The 11,492-nt window shown below is 52.9% G+C and overlaps 1 long non-coding RNA gene across 1 annotated transcript; it reads left to right on the top strand.

Moving 5' to 3' along the window:
• The first annotated feature begins 1,245 nt into the window (after window positions 1–1,245).
• On the top strand, window positions 1,246–3,264 carry LOC103560273 (uncharacterized). The gene is made up of 3 exons (XR_547157.2): window positions 1,246–1,385; window positions 2,029–2,300; window positions 2,906–3,264. It is a non-coding gene; the product is annotated as an uncharacterized lncRNA (long non-coding RNA).
• The last annotated feature ends 8,228 nt before the right edge of the window (window positions 3,265–11,492 follow it).

The following is an 11,492-nucleotide window of genomic DNA, read 5'->3' as shown; positions in this document are numbered from 1 at the left end:
TTAGTGTCCCCAAATAAGCCACCCCTAGGGCCAAAGGTGCCACCGGGAGAAAGGTCTATTGTGTGCCCAACAGGGCGGTCCGAGCCCTCGGACACGGAAAGCAAGACTCGAGGCACTGGTGCGCGGGAGCAAAGCGGCTCCCGGCGCGGGCTGCCCACCTGCGCGGGAGAGCACGAGACACAAAGGCACACGCCCGCCCGCATCGCCACTCGCGCGCACGCGCCCGCAATTCTGTCCCCTTGGGCAGCGCTTCACCCGACCAGGCCTGAAACTGCGGCTCAGAAAGCCAGACCCCGGCTGCGGCGCGGGTCTGGCCCGCCCAGCTCCGGGCGACCTCCGGAATGCGCGGCGCCGGGGTCCTACACACCCCGCGCGCCCGCGGAGCCCCCGCGGGCGGTGACACGCGCACCGGCGCCGCGCAGCCCCGCGGAGAGGCCGGCCGCAGCTCCCGCGGCGGCGGGGACGAGCGCGTCCTGCCCTCCCCGCGCCGGGCATGCGCCGTGCGCGCGGAGACGGGCCCTTTAAGGCGGCGGCGGAGCGCGCGGCCCCGCCCCGGCCCCAGCCCGGCCCGCCGGCCGAGTGCGCTCGCCGCCCGCCGCGCTCCGGGTGCTCGAGGAGGACGGCGCGGGGAGGGCGCGCGGCGGGGGGGAGCGCACGCGGGGGGCGGCGCGGGGAGGGCGCACGGGAGCCCGTGCTCCGGGTGCCCTGGGGGGCGCACGGGCCGGCGGGGCGCGGCGGGTGCGCCACCTCCTGGGGCACCCGGGGCGCTTCCGCGCTCGGTCAGGAAGGAGGCTCAGAAGGCGGCCGGGCGGGACGCTGCCCCCGTGCGCCGCCCCGTCCCCTCCGCGGGTTCCCTCCTCCGCCAGCCGGGCGGACGCCCCTCGGGCCCGCGCACGCCGCTCCTTTGTTCGGGGGCCGTTCCGCACAGCAGCCGGGGCGGCGGGCGTCGAGACGGCCAGGGTCCGGGCGGCGGGGCGCCTGGCGGGGACAATGAGGCCGTGCGGCCGCGCGCGCGGAGGGCTTCCTCCGGGTCCTCGCGGTGCCGGGGGCGAGCCCGGGGCTGGAAGGCAGGGGCCTCCCGGGTGCTCCCCGCGTGGCCCGGGAAGAGCGAGCGAGCGCCGGAGCCTCGGCTTCCTTTCCTGGCGAGCCATCCCCGCCCCGCCCGGCCCTTGGGTTCAGGGGCTCCACTGTGACAATGGACGGGAGCGCGCTTGGTCGTCAGCGGACAGTTACGGGAGCGCCAGGCGCACGCCCGTCCCCGCCCCGCCCGCTCACCTGGAGCTGTCAGGGGAAGAGGTGCTGATTACTTCCTTGGGGAGATGAGGTTCGCCAGCCTTACAGCGGTTATTTCCTCAGGATGTTTACGTCAGCTCCCCGAGCCTGGGGTTTGTTTTCTTCAAAGGGAAGGTTTGACGGAGGGGCCTGGGGTGGGGGCGCTGAGTCCTCCTAGAGAGCCACCCCCTAGAGCTCCCATACAGAATTTTTTGACCTGGTTTATGGACTCAAGTCCAACTAATTCGAGAATGAGGAGGGAGTGCCCTTGGGGATTCCTGCCCGGATGGAGGGCTCCGAGTAAAGGGTCCTGCTTTACTCCTGCAGAGGGGGCGCAGCCTGGGCCCCCACTCAGGGCCTGTGGACACCAAGGCAGGCGGGAGAAGGCTCCCCAGGCCTCAGCGTTTGCATCTTGCTGACACAACAGGCCACTTTCTGGCCTCTCAGCTCTGTGTCTAGGAATTTAGTAGCCTCCCGATCGGGCCAACTGAGGGGTTTTTCCCAAATAACACGCTGGAAGTAAAGTTTCACCACTCCTGAGGCCTGTAGACGGGTAAAGGGGGGCTCCCCGCGGGGGAACAGGCCTGCCATACATCCTCCCCTCCAGCCTGCGGTGCTGGACTTCAGGTGGTTGATCAGAAGCCTGTTGAGAGGGTTGGGTGCTTCAGAGGCCCCCGGAGCATGGGGCTCATTCCCAGGTGGGTAAACGCAACACTTTGCGGAAGTCACATGTTTAATGTCTTTCTTCCCTACTAGATGGTGAAGGCAGAGCTGTGCCTGCAGGTGACTGCAGATGTTCAGTGAATCACACGTCTTAGCCACATGAAGGATCAGCTACAGCTCTGAGCCGAGGAGTGCACAGGAAGCTGCCTGCCCTGAGGGGCCCAAGTGCCCTGCGGCTCAGGTCGCCCTCCACAGACCAGAAAGCCTCAGCAAACCTGCAGAGATCAGCGTGGTCTTCTGAAGACATCCATGGAGTCGAAGGCCCTCCTGCGAGGCCAGGAGGGTGATGATTATGGTGAAGAGAGGTATGATGTTGGATGGATCTGGGTCCCAGTCCCGGCGCTGTGAAAAAGGCTGGTCTCCAGCTCCCCACGGCCCTCAGGGTGGTTTAGCAGATGGATGCTGATGGTGAAAGGGAACTCGTTGTAGGTTGCAGAGTCTCAAGCAAACGTACGGGTACAAATGTGAGCTCTACCCACAGCCACGTCTCGTCTTCCCCACTTGTGTCCAGTGCTCACTGGGCACGGTATTTTCTGATGCTTGAATGCTATCGTTAAAGTAACGATCTGGACATTTTAATTCTCAATTAAGCTTTCAATAAGCCAAGACATCATAAAACTTGCGAAGTCCAGTTCTGTTTTTAAATAGATGATACAGCCAACCCCATAGCTTCTGTTAGACTTTCCCAGGCTCCTTTAGGACCCCAGAGCTTAACTACTTTTCCTGACACAGGACATGTTCCCTAAGGACTTCCCCGATGTGGCCATATTATTTTTTCATTAGCACAAGAAAGAAGCTTCCTGAGTGTGGCCTGGTAATATTATAGGGAATTTCAGTTGTGATAAAATAAGATAAAGTCACGCAGAAACAACCAAGATTAACCATGAAACCACCTTTGACTTGTTTCCAGAGGCCTCAAACTATTTTGCACACATCTTGCTTACTTTTGCAAAGTGAATAGCTGGCAAAAGAAACTAAAATCCTCATGGGAACACCAGCGCACCCTGTGTCAACTCGTTGAACATTCCCCGAGCACCTGCACGCTGTGTCACAGGCACAGCAGAACGTGCTGATGACACAGAAGTGGACGAGGCAGAAGGCGCCTTCCCCTGGAACCCTGGTCACGTCCAAACCCGGCCACACAGCAGGCTGAGTGCCCAAAGAGGGTCCTGGGAAGATTTCCCAGTCGTGCTTCCCAAGAATGAGGAGTGAGAATTAACTGAGCCCAGTGCTTAGCGTGGAATCAGCATCGTGTCTAGTAGGAACTCGGTGAGTGTTTAGTAAATGAACCAGTGAGCCAGGTCAGAAAGGCTCGAGGTGCGGTTTTCTTAAGTCTTTACATGAATAACAGTCTCTGAGAAGTGGCTCAGATGACTTCAGCCACGAGGACATGACGCTGAGTAATAATAGTAACCCAGGTGACATTTATAAAGCACTCGCCTGCCGGGCAGTTTACCAAATGCTTTATGAGGCTGCATCTCATTCAGTTCTCTGAACTGCTGAGGGAGGTGCTCCTGTTATCCCCATCTTACAGAGGAAAATGAGGTGGGTCGCTCGCCCAAGCCAAGGCAGCTGTGCCTTGAAGCAGGTGACACCAAGCTTCAGGGCCCCTCACTTGCACCGCAGTTTCAGGGCCCTGGGAGGGGTCCTGGCAGTTTAGTTACAGGACCACGTGTTTCAGTAAAATTCTCAAGAGCAAGGTTTTTATTCTTTTCCTTAGGGAGAACCCCCAAAATTACAGAACCTTGAGGCCCAACAAATCTTAGATCCGCTGTTGTGCCCAAGGTCACTCAGCTAGTGACTGACCCGGTCTGTGATCTTCCCCAGCCCCGAGTTCTTCCGTCTCTGAGCTATGATCCTCGGCTGGAAGCTGGAAGCATTTCCAGCCCTGCTTCTCCACGGGGCTGTGAGCAAAGACTCAAAAGCACTTTCCTTCTTGATGTCCTGTTGTGTTGTCTTTGCATTGTTAACCTGTATGTGACATGTAACACATAGAGCACACATTTTTAAGACTATTTGAATAATATGGGAAATGCTCTCCTTATGTTTAGTGAACAAAAAAGGAGATAAGGAGAGTGTGTGTGTCACTAAACACTCAGTAAGCGTTAGAAAAAGCAAACGGAGAGGTTAGAAAGAAATCAACATTTTAACTATGGTTATTCTTTAAGTGGTGGAATCACAATTTTATTTTCATTTTACTTTTCTGTATGTTTCAAGTTCTGAACAGACCTTTTTCTCAATTTTTAAAAATAATACGTACTTAGGTTAAAAATTAATGCTAAAAGGCTTAATAAAATAAAAAGCACCCCATCCTTGCTGTAGGTAGAGGAAAAAAAGCTAAAACTAGTCCCAGCACACATCGTTATTAAAGCTTCTGGAATTAGAAGAGTAGAGATGGAGAAAGTTTCATAAATTTTATTAAATGGGCCTTTAAAGTAGCTTGACTTCTAAAATTTAAACATGACTTAGTTAATAATCAGTAATAACCATTCCGCAATATCAGAAAGGAGTAAGAACAAGAGAAAGTACTTTAAAAATCTCTGAGACGCGGGGAGTCGGGGAGCCTGGAACCCCGTCTGCAGGAAGGAAGTGCTCTTTCTGCTCTCTGAGCAGGGAAGCAGCAGATTGGTGGAATTCAAGCAATTCTTCCATTGGATCCCCTTGTTTTTCCCAAAGTTGTAGGTTGAACCCCTATCTAGGAAGCTGGCGAAAACCATAGAAGCTTAGACTCTCGAGATGGTGGAGAGCGTGTGACCACCTGACAGCGAGCACACAGAAGGCCAGCAACAGGGTGCGGCCGACCAGACACCAAGTGCTGGTCCTCAGCGGAGCCGGGCTGGGGGCCGGGGCTCTGACCTGCATGAAGAGCTCTGCTCTTGCACAGTTTGAGGAGATCTGGGACTGCCTAGTGAGCCCCTCCCTGTCCCACAGGGTAAGCACAGGGCAGTCCCACTGTCAGAGTTGCCAGGTCAAACCGGGGAGGACCCCTACACCTGCTCCCAAATCTGGGCAGAGCATGAGGAAGGACAGTGAGCCCCGCTCGCCTACCCCCAGGCTCCTCCCCCGACCTGGACAGTGCCCCTTGGTGAAGGCGCTGTCTCAGAGCCGCGTGTCGCTGCTTGGGGGAGACGGGTGAGGCCCAGCAGCAAAGGTCCAGCCACAGCCATGCTGTCTGCTCTAGAGGGACTGCCGTGCGTGGAAATAAAACAAGGGGAACCATGTGCATTGGCAACGACACAAGTCAGTCACAGTGACCTGGGTCTTTGGTCATCCCAGTCTCACAGTGTACCCGTAGGTCTTGCTGTCATTTCTATTACATAAATTGACTGCCCAACGTCACATTTCCAGGAAAATTTGGAACTAGGATTAGAATCCAATGACTCTAGAATCCAAGCTCCAGCCAACCTTCTCAAACAGAAGTCTGTCCAGGAAAAGACAACCAGGGTTGGGAAAAGACTCAAAATTACGACGTGAGAGAAACAACGGAAGGGACTCTGACTCTCCTGACAGAGGAAAGTCTTGGGGTAAAATGTGTTCCTCAGAGTTGAGAATGACAAACAGACTTGAAACAACAGTAATGAGTTAAATAAAATAAAAGATAAAGTGTGCTGAGAAGTACAGATTAAAAAATCAGAAGTGGGAGGGGATGGGGCCAGCCTGGTGGTGTAGCAGCTGGGTTCACACGCTCTGCTTCGGCGGCCCAGGGTTCACCAGTTTGGATCCCGGGTGAGGACTTACGCAGCTTGTCAAGCCACACTGTGGCAGGCGTCCCACATGTTAAATGGAGGATGATGGGCGTGGATGTTAGCTCAGGGCGAATCTTCCTCAAAAAATAATTAATAATAATTAAAAATAAAAGTGGGAGGGGACAATGAGAAATGGAAGGAATTGATAGTTTTCCGATATTTGCACAACTTCTCAATGGGACACTTGTTCCGTGAAACTCCATGGGGCAGAACAAGGACAGATGCTCCTGGAAGGCAGACACAGGCCCAGGGTAAGAACTTCCTTAAGCTCTGAGCTGCCTGCAGGTGGGGTAGCATCTCACGGCGATGCTCATGAGGCCACTCGATGGGGAGACGTCTGTGACAGGCGCGCGCACGGGCCGGCCGGCAGGTGAATTCGCCAGTGCTGACAGTGAGTTTTCTACAGCTGGTCTGTGACATTCACCAGTCACCCAGTCTCTGAGCTTCGGTTTTCTCATCAGTAAAATAGAACTATGAGCCTTAACTGAGGCGGATGACACATGTGGGCCCTTGATTCTTGCCGGCAGGATGGAGACAGCCTAGAGGGGTGTGGGGTTTCCTGTTTTCTTGTCAGTCATCTCATAAAGTGATAGAATGTAGAATGGAAAAAGTATTAAAAACTCTGTAGTCTTTTTCAATACTTTATGTGACCACACCTTCTCTGCTCTCATAACTTAAAAAAAAAACTAAGAAATACTTTCATAACCTAAAGAATTTTGTGTGTACATTAAACATTACCCCAAAAATCTAAATGCTGATTAATGAGACACAGCTGTCATGTTCTCACAAATAACTGAACGAGTAGCCAGTTTATCCTCGTGACAAAATTATTTCTTTCCCGGGCATTTCAGTTGAAACAATAAAAATTGTGCCAACAATGCTGTTGGTTTTTAGCTAATAATAGAATCATTTTGTTATGTTAATGAAATAGATCTTCTACAATTTTATTTATTAAAATTCTACAGTTATCACTGTAGTAAAATGTGAATGCAGCCAATGAACGCAGATTCACTGACCCTGACAAGCAGAGAAATTCGAGTGAAAGAATGCTTTTGAGTGGGCGCAGCTGCTGGTAACGCTATCGATTTAGAATAGAGGCCGAGATGTAAATTCCACGTCTCAGAAAAGAGAAAGGAAATACAATGTCTAGCTGGAAAATTTTAAGGAGCACTATAAATGGAAAGTATAATAAAAATAAACACAAGCATAAAACAACCAAGTAAATAAAACAAGTACCAACAAGTTGGTGACAACAGATATGAGGAGAATATAGTCTTTGAAAAGAGGTTGATTCTCAGCTGGGATTTCACCTTGCAGAGGTCAAGGTCGTGGCCTCTGGGGCTGGGCTGCCTGGGTTTGGAGCTCCCGGCTCGGCCTTGTCTCTGTGGCCTGGAGAGCCAGGCTTCTCTCCCTGTGCTCAGTTTCCTCGTCTGTAAAACGGGCGCCTGTAGCCTCTGCCTCCCGGCTCGTGCGAGGAGTGGCAGGTGACGACGCTGGCAGAATCCCGAGGTGGTGCCGCGTGACCGACGACTACGAACCAGAGGGGAAGCGGCCCTTGCTCTCTGTTGGGTTAAACTGTGCTGTGAGGTTGTGAAAATTAAAACTGTATCCTGGCATCAGACGGGCGCTGGATCCCTACAACAGACGTAAACGTTTAGAAACGAACCCACGTTGAAAAGCATTTACTGTATGACAAAGGTAGAAATGCAAACGAGTGAGGGGAGAAACTGTTCCGAAAATGGTGCTGAGATGGCTGGTGTTTTGGAAGCACTATGTTAAGTTGGCTTTTTCTTCCTAACCTCACGACATACAGCAAAATAAATTCCAGGTGGGCTAAGGAGTTTGACGAATGAAATCATAAAAGAACTAAACGCAAACAGGTGACTTTTTCTCTAATTTGGGGGCAGGAGAAAGGCTCTCTGGGCGTGACCCTAACAGTGGGAATCACTGGGGAGAGGCTTATGTGAAGAAACTGAGAACCGGCAGGACGGGACGGAATAACAGACAGCGGGGCGTCCACAAGTGCGACGCACCGGTGTTGACCGCGGGAGGCGCAGAGATAAGCCTGTGGTATTTCAATTATTATATCTTCACTTTAATTGCATTATGAAATCTTATTAGTATATCAAACCCTTGAATTCACTAATATCGGTGCAAAGAAGAAGCTCAAGTTGGTATATATATGTTTTAAAAGGACGTCAATTTGAACAAAAATATCAGATGAATGATAATACAGTTGGTCCTCAGATTTGATAAAAATATATAATGCAAATGTTATGTGAGCGAATGATGCTTGGAGATGCAAACTGTGGATGAGAAGATGTTTTAATTAGGCTAATTCTTTAAAAATTAGTTTATAATTAGAATTTTATATAATCCAATCAAAACAAGTTTTTTGGGGGAAAGTCTTTCAGAAGTTCATCTGAAAGAACACAGAAGAACCAACTCATATCTGATAAGATATTAACATCCAAATATATAAGGAAATCCTACAACTCAATAGCAAAAAACCCCACAAATAGTCCAACTGAAAATGGGTAAAGGACTTGAAGAAACATTTCTCCCTCTTAGTCACTATGCGGTTGATTCCAGCTGAATTTGAGAGCTTTATACACACATACACATGCGTGTCCTGACATTTGCTCACATACCATATGTCTAAGTATTTGAAAGTTACGCATCAAGCTATCAGCTATTGAATGACCTGCATTCTAACCTCTTACCTAGACAAACAGCCCTTGGCGATGACCGGACGGCAGGTGAGAATTTAGAGTTCTCGCCGCCTTGGGGTTCCGCCCTGGACCCTGGTCACACGGGAGGAGCAACCTTGGACGTGACCCTGCCTCCACCCCTTCTGTCCCCCTCCAGCCTCAGTCCCACACCCAGGACACGTGTGTAGACGCCTCCGCTCCCTCCAGGCCCTGCTCCCTGCCCTCACACCCTTGGACACACTGGGCTAGGTGCACACCCCTCATGTGGAAGACCCAGTGGACTATCTGGGGAGGGGTCCACACAGACTCCGAGGGGGCAGCAAGGTCGGGACCCTCTGAAGCACGGGGCCCAGGGCAGGGACCTCTTGTCTGACACGTTACATAACTTAAAAACAAAAAAGAGCGATTTGAGTATAAAATAAAAATTGCAATGAGTGCTGTTGTCTCCGTTTTACACATGGGAAGGATTACAAGTAAACCCTATTCTGCTGGACGGGACCCTTGTAAGTATCTTCCACTTGTAGCATTTCTCACTCGCTCCAACCTTCGTTGCTCCCTTCCTTTATTCTCTCTCTCCCTCCTTTCCCTCCTTTCTTCCTTCCCTCCTTCCCTTCCTTCTTTGCACACATATTTAGCGTGCCTGTGTGCCAGGCACTGCCGGGCCCTGGGGTTCGAGGATAATCAAGACAAATGTGCTCGGGGGGCTTGCAGTCTGACGAGCAGCCTGGCGTCGATCGTACACAAATAAACGTGTAATTACAAACCGGGCCTAGCGCGCAGCAGATAAGCACGCACTGATTTGTGGGTTGCCTTTGATTTAAGGTTTCCTGCTGAGTCGGGGAGGAATGTAAATCTGTTTTTCTCTTAAAGCCAGAGGCCTCATATTTCCAGGAACCTCCGAAATGGATGCATTTGGTACAGCTCACCAGCTCTGGGTGCGCTCCCTGCGAGCACGTGAGCTAATTTCATTGAATCAGCTCTACTGCTTTATTGCTGTAGAGAAACGTGGCCAAAAATTTCAGAGGCGCAAATTCCGGCAGTTTACAAGGCCAACTGTCCGCTTGTAGAAGGCACGGGTTTTACGAGAGACCCCGACGCCTGAGTCTCCTGGAAACGCAGAGGGTGGGGTGGGAGACCCACTTTCCCGTGAATGTCCACTTGTGACACAGCAAAGGCGAGAGTTGCGAGTCACACGGTGTCCCATGACTTTTCTCCGCGCGCTCCGCTCGAGACGATTCCTAGCGAAGGCCCCTCAAGGTGTGGGGACGGTGACCGCTTTGGAACCAGCAGGCCCTCAGTGAGCAGGAGGCAGAGGGTGGGCCCGCTCCTCACAGCCACAGCGGCGAGAGGAGACTTTCCCACGACTGTCGCTCTTGTCCACGCGGATGTGGCAGAGCACGTGGCCACCCCGTAGCTCTGTCCTGAAGGGGAGAATCCTCCAAGGGAAACCCACTAGAGCCTTACCCGTGGCGATCTGAATTTCTGACTGCCCGTTGATCTTATGTCTTCTCCCTAACGGTTTTCAGTTTCCAGTAAGGAGTAAATAAATCCCCAGGAAATTCACCTTGGAAAAGGAACGATGATGTCTTCTCCTCCCCTGTCCCAGACCGAACATTCAGCTTTTTAACATTTTTATCCCCCGCAGAGGAAAGCCTCATTTCAAAGACTTTTTTAGCACATGCACATTCACACATGCGCGTGCACACGCACATGCACACACGCACACACATTTTCCGGCTCCTTCCTGCTTCAGGTTCTGTGCAGCTGCTCCAGGCCCAGCCACCTGCCCGTGGGAACTGGCGCCCCTGGGGTGGGTGCCAGCCCTTCGCTGGAGCGTCCTCTGCTGCCAGACCGGCTCCAAGGCTACACAGACCCCCGGCCCCGTGACCAAGCGCCCCACCTCCCCTGAGGGCTGTGTGTCCGGTTTGTCCTCTCCATCCTGCCCTGCGGGACCCGCCTGGGATGCATGTCCCCTGAGTTACATACAGACTTTGAGGCGAGCATACGTTGTTTGGGGGTTTTGGGGTTTTTGTGGGATTTGGAAAAAACATCCAACGCTAGAATCAGAGCTGAGAAAAGAATGAAGAAGGCAGCCCATCTTATCTCCAGAGCATCTTTGATCCCAGGAGCCTGCAACTTTCCATCAGCCTCTCAAATGCCCCGAGCGAGTGAGTCCTAGGGAGGTAAGCAGCTTGGGGAAGGCTGAGGCAGAGAGGGTGGAAACAGGACTCCTGGTGAACCCCTGCCGCCCCCCGCTTAACCCAGACCCACCACCACCACCACCTCCACTATTCCTGCTCCCCACCTCCCATCCTCTCCTCCTCCCCCATCGTTATCCTCATTATCATTTAGCATCGTGAAGCCTCTTCAAGCTGCCGGCTTTGTCACCACATGAGTGTGTCTAATCTCCCTCACACCCCCGTTCACTCCCTGATAAAACGAGGGCGGTGACCGGCTCGCTTCAGAGAGCCATCGCCCTAAATGAGTCCATATAGCGGAAGAGCTGCCCCGTGCCTGGAGAGGGCTCTGTACCCAGCTGTCCCTCTTTTTCTTATTATTTTCCTGACGTAATTTTTGTCATCCTATTAGCCTCCACACAAATGCCACCTCCCCGGTGAAGCCTCCAGACTGACCCCAGAATTGAAAACGGTCCTCTTCTGTCATCCCCCGGTGAGCTCGGGGGCCCCTCGCTGGTACCCACTCCATAGCCCGTCGTGGACGTTCCCCGTGGCCTCCTGCCTCCTGGGCGAGGCCGGGCTGGTTTGGGAGACCACTACCTCACTCTTCTGACTGAGTTACCTCGGCAGCCCCTTCGGCCGTGCCTCAGTCTCCACTTTTGGAAGAGGAGGACAATAACGGCGCTGGCTCACGGAGTTAGCATGAGGACTAAACAAAATGCTGCGCGTGGACACGTAGCTCGGTCCCCAGCATCGGGGACGCGATCTCTGGAGCAGGTGCTCGGACGGGGTCTGGGGCGGGGTCGCAACGGCGCTGACGTGGTCCAGCGCCGGGCAGCTCGCACTGGGGCGCGTCCACGTGG

This window comes from Equus przewalskii, chromosome 1 (genome assembly GCF_037783145.1).
Source record: "Equus przewalskii isolate Varuska chromosome 1, EquPr2, whole genome shotgun sequence".
NCBI lineage: Eukaryota > Metazoa > Chordata > Mammalia > Perissodactyla > Equidae > Equus > Equus przewalskii.
Note: the sequence above shows the minus strand (reverse complement) of the source record. Positions and strands in the feature narration are given on the sequence as shown.